This window comes from Pleurodeles waltl, unplaced genomic scaffold, assembly GCF_031143425.1.
Source record: "Pleurodeles waltl isolate 20211129_DDA unplaced genomic scaffold, aPleWal1.hap1.20221129 scaffold_67, whole genome shotgun sequence".
In the NCBI taxonomy this organism is placed as follows: domain Eukaryota; kingdom Metazoa; phylum Chordata; class Amphibia; order Caudata; family Salamandridae; genus Pleurodeles; species Pleurodeles waltl.
This window is the reverse complement of record NW_027150384.1, coordinates 810,008-814,611: the sequence shown is the minus strand read 5'-3', so window position 1 is coordinate 814,611 and position 4,604 is coordinate 810,008. Positions and strand designations below refer to the sequence as shown.

The 4,604-nt window shown below is 42.8% G+C and overlaps 1 non-coding gene across 1 annotated transcript; it reads right to left on the bottom strand.

The window, feature by feature from the left end:
- Positions 1 to 4,243: 4,243 nt before the first annotated feature.
- TRNAL-CAG (transfer RNA leucine (anticodon CAG)) lies at positions 4,244 to 4,326 on the bottom strand. Its single transcript has one exon. It is a non-coding gene; the product is annotated as a tRNA-Leu (tRNA).
- Between the last annotated feature and the right edge of the window lie 278 nt (positions 4,327 to 4,604).

The following is a 4,604-nucleotide window of genomic DNA, read 5'->3' as shown; positions in this document are numbered from 1 at the left end:
TTCACGTATTTGCAAGTAGATTGTTGGTCTTCAAGACTTTCAATTTTCTGTCAGATATGTCCCTGGATGTGAGAACCGCACAGCTGACTGTTTGTCAAGGTTAAGATCTTTTAGCTGGGACCAAGATACGGATTGTAGCACATGGTGGGTTGATGAGGATGTGAAAGTGTGCATTTTGACTGATGGTTGTATCACGGAAGATGAGTGGTTAACGGAGTTTAGTAATGATACTAGCTTGAAACGGGTAAAGGATTTGATCGAATCTAATTGTGTTCCTGCTGACTGTGATGAAGAGAATGTGTATAAAAAAATTTGGAATGAACTTTCAGTTGAGAATGGTTTGGTTTTTAGGAGTGGAAGATTAGTACCTCCATCTGGTTTGCGTGAAAGATTTGCAAGACAAAAGAATGGTTGAGAGAATTTTATTGGTGGCCGAGAATGGATTTAGCGTTGGAAAGAGTTGTTCGCGACTGTGTGGAATGCAAATTTGCAGATAAAACTTTCAAGTGTAGGTCACGTCCATTAGAAATCAGGAAAATTCCTAATGAAGTGTGGGAGGATGTTGCAATGGATATTATGGGTCCTGTTGTGTGTGGTTCAACTTCTAAGTATATTGTTGTTGTAATGGACATGTTGTCTCATTGGCCAGAATCAATTACTAATTTTCTTTCAGGGGTATTTTCTAGAGAAGGATATTCCAAATGCATCATAACAGATAATGGGGTTCAATTCACCTCTAAGCACATGTCTGAGTTTTTAGCATCTAGAGGCATATTGCATAAGAAAAGTGCTCTATATCATCCTGAAACTAATGGTATGGTTGAGCGCTTTAACAGGACATTGAAGGAAACTATTCAAGTAGCAAGATTAACAGGATGTAATTGGATGGAAGCTGTTAAATCTAAAGTTGAGAGTTATAGGTTTACACCACATTCCAGTACTGGCCAATCTCCATTTGTATTGTTCAAGAAAAGAGTGCCTAACACTAGCATAAATCCTTCACGGGTGAATAAATATGTTAGTAAAGAGTTGAACCATGAGAAAATAAAAGAACTAGCTGTGACCAGGGATGAGATTTTACAGGAAAAAAGGAAATTGACATATGATCGTCGTAAAGCAGTCAAACCTCTTGTTGTTGCAGTTGGTGATTCTGTTAAGATTAAGTTGCCGAAAATAAATTGTGGAACATTTTCTCATTATAGTAAAATCTTTAAAGTTATCAAAGTGTTTAAAGGTGCTATTAAAGTGGATGATGGGTGTATTTGGAATTTGAATAGAGTTGTGAAGATGTAAAAAAAAAATGTATATATATGTATTTATTTATAATTTAGGGGGAAGATAGTGTGGTGTTATCACTATTTCTTTATTGTGTTTATCTCAGCATGGTTTCCCTTTATATGTATTGTGTTTCTTTTAGTTATGTATTTCTCTTAGTTGGTTTCTCCCAATGCTTCCCCTGCCTTCCTTTAGGCTCATAGACTCTCTGGAATTTGGAATGCTGGGGGAGTCTGGGAAGGAGATGTGAGGAGATTGGAGGATCTTGACTTGTGGGTGGATGAAGTTTCTTTTATGCATCAAACTGGAAATAAACGTACATTTAATCAACTACAAGTGTCAACTTGAATTTCTGCCTTGGATGACAGATTCACTACAGTGGTGTAAAGTGGTGAAGAGTAATGTGGTGTGGAGAAGAGGGGCAAAGAGGACACTGGTGTAGAGTGGTGGATTGAAGAGTGTAGTGGTGTAGAGTAAAGTGATGCAGTGTAGAGTAGAGTGCAGTGGTGTAGAGTAGAGTGGTGCGGAGTAGAGTGCAGTGGTGTAGAGTAGAGTGGTGCAGAGTACAGTGCAGTGGTGTACAGTAGAGTGGTGCAGAGCAGAGTGCTGAAGAGTAGAGTGCAGTGGCATACAGTGCATTGGCATAGAGTAGAGTGCAGGGGTGTAGAGTAGAGGGGTGCAGAGCAGAGTGTTGAAGAGTAGAGTGCAGTGGCATACAGTACAGTGACATACAATGCAGTGGAATACAGTGAGGTGGCATACAGTGCAGTGGCATACATTGCATTGGCATACAGTGCATTGGCATTGAGCAGTGTGCAGGGGTGTAGAGTAGAGGGTGGGAGTGAAAAGAAGCAACACAGAGGGGTAGAAAAGAATGGAAGCAATATAGAAGGGGTGGGTGGGAGGGAATAGAAGCTACATAGATGGTGACTGGGGAGATGGACTGGAAACACCAGCACTAATATGGAGTGCTTGAACAAAGAAAATTAGCACCAAAAACAGGAGCAGTGGATGGACACAAGTACTTGGTACATGCTCCAAGGGAGGGCCAAAAACAAGAAGAGGAAGTGAGGCCTACATGTTGTGACAAATGGGGATGAAGGACTTGTCTTTTCTTATGGTTTTCACTCTATGGTTATATGCGTTCTAACCAGGGCAATGTGTGTGTGGTGGTTTATGGGATATTAAGTATGGGGCTGCCTGTGTCGTACGCAAAACAACAATTTAGGGGTGCAGGGGCTTAGTACCGCATTCCTCTGTCCTACGGCACACTCCCTCACCCCCATGACCACGTTGCCTGGGGGGGTCTAAGATGTTAGAAAAGGGACCTGTCCACTCTCCCTGGGCTGCAGGCGTCCAGTGGTAGTGGGCAGCTGGGAAGGGGCAAAGGGTTAAATACCTGTTGACCTTGGCTCCCATCCTCTTTTGACAGCTTCTAGACAATACCCATCCTACCCTCACCCACTGGATTTATTTAAAGAGTATGATTGCCTGTATATTGGCAACGTTTTTTTCCATTGTTTTGTTTCGCAGCCTGAGTTACAGGGCGATCCAAAGGAATTTGGTGCAGAAAGCAATCATGGCGGAGCACAAAGGGGATGCTCCATGCCAGCTCCTGGGGAATCTTTACGGCAGGACCGCGGGATGAAAGCAACAGTGCCCCGTTAGTCCAATGGACAGTTGTAAATCTGAGCAACCGGGGCCTTGCCTTGGACAGCTTTGTCACTACACGTGAGTTTGGTTTTATCGGATTTACAGTGTGGGAAACCCCCAAAAATGTATAACTCTTGATGGTGTGTAGTACAGGCACTCATTGTCTAATCAGGTGAGTGATGAGCATAGGTTTCTCATCCAATGGCTGCGCTTGGATCATCAGTAAGTTAACCCAATTTTGTCTTGCCTACATAAGCAATAATAAACCTGCAGTCAACTTCTCTCCAACAACTGGTGTGGCCTTGTCTTTTCTTATGGTTTGTAATCTATGGTTATATGCGTTTCAGCCAAGGCAGTATGTGTGTGGTGGGCTATGGGATCCCGGGGCTGTGAGGGAAACGCTGAAGCTAACAAATGATAAGCTGTGGGCGGGCTGTAAGCCCACTGAATGTAAACAACATGTCTCACAGAGACAGGGCATGTGCTGTCCAGGTGGAACCTAAAAAGGACCTGGACTGCTCATCTGGACTCATGGAGTTCTGAACGTCCATGGCCAGACTTTATTTGAGAAGTCACTAAAACAGCTCTCTATGTATACTGGTCCTAGAGATGAGAAGTAACGGGATATGGATCTAAAGTGGTCAGATTACTTAACATTCGGAAAACTTGTTAAATAGCACCCACGTGGCGTGGGAGAGTTGTGAGGGCCTCTAGTAAACCCTAACTTTTTGGTAGTTTTACATAGCGCCAACGTAGCACGGGGCATTGCAGCGCTTTACATGAACACCGGATTACTTACAGTAGGTCAGAATTTAAGTATTAATTAAGTGATAATTTCTCTGAAAGAATGCTGTCCAGTGCCCACTAACTGTTATTTATTTACAACACTGAGAATATCTATTCAAGTTATTTCAGTAGGTTATGTCATTCATTTCTGAATCTGAATTCTTGTCTGAAGATAAAGTGCCACCTTGCGGCTGGAAAATGAATGGTTGCTAGAAAGAAAAAGATAAACAGCGGCTCTGGCAACAGCCTGAACATTTGTGCAACTGTCAGAGAAAAATAATTTGGTTGGGACAAAATGTACACTCACGGTTTACGATGTCACTTCCCAAATCATTTTCTAAATACAAATTTATTCGATCTTTTCGAGTTCCTTACTCGAACTATTTATTGTTCAATAAAAAGATAAATCTTACACTTTGCTTACAAACTTGAATGCATAGCACTCTCAATTGTGACTTCCACCCGTGTTTCTACATGCAGACAGCCAGAACACACATGAAAATTTATAATATTCCAAAAGGGATGGTTGTGTCAGAAGTGGGATTCGAACCCACGCCTCCAGGGGAGACTGCGACCTGAACGCAGCGCCTTAGACCGCTCGGCCATCCTGACAGATGTACATTGCTCTTTCAAGTCGTTTTATAATATGTCACAAGAACCAAGAGTTCATGGATGGATTTCTTGTATCTGCGAACCACGACTGTCCCTTCAGAGGCCTTTGTGTGTCTGAATTGTACTCGGAGAAGGAGCCCCCCACTCTTTCAGCAGGTGCACGAGCCAGGCTGCCTTTGCTCATATCAGCTTCAGCCTCCTTCAAAACCTTCGCAAAAGAGACTGCCAGGTGTGAACCTGAGGTGAGTGGAGTCAATTAGAAGGTGGCTGGGCTGTGC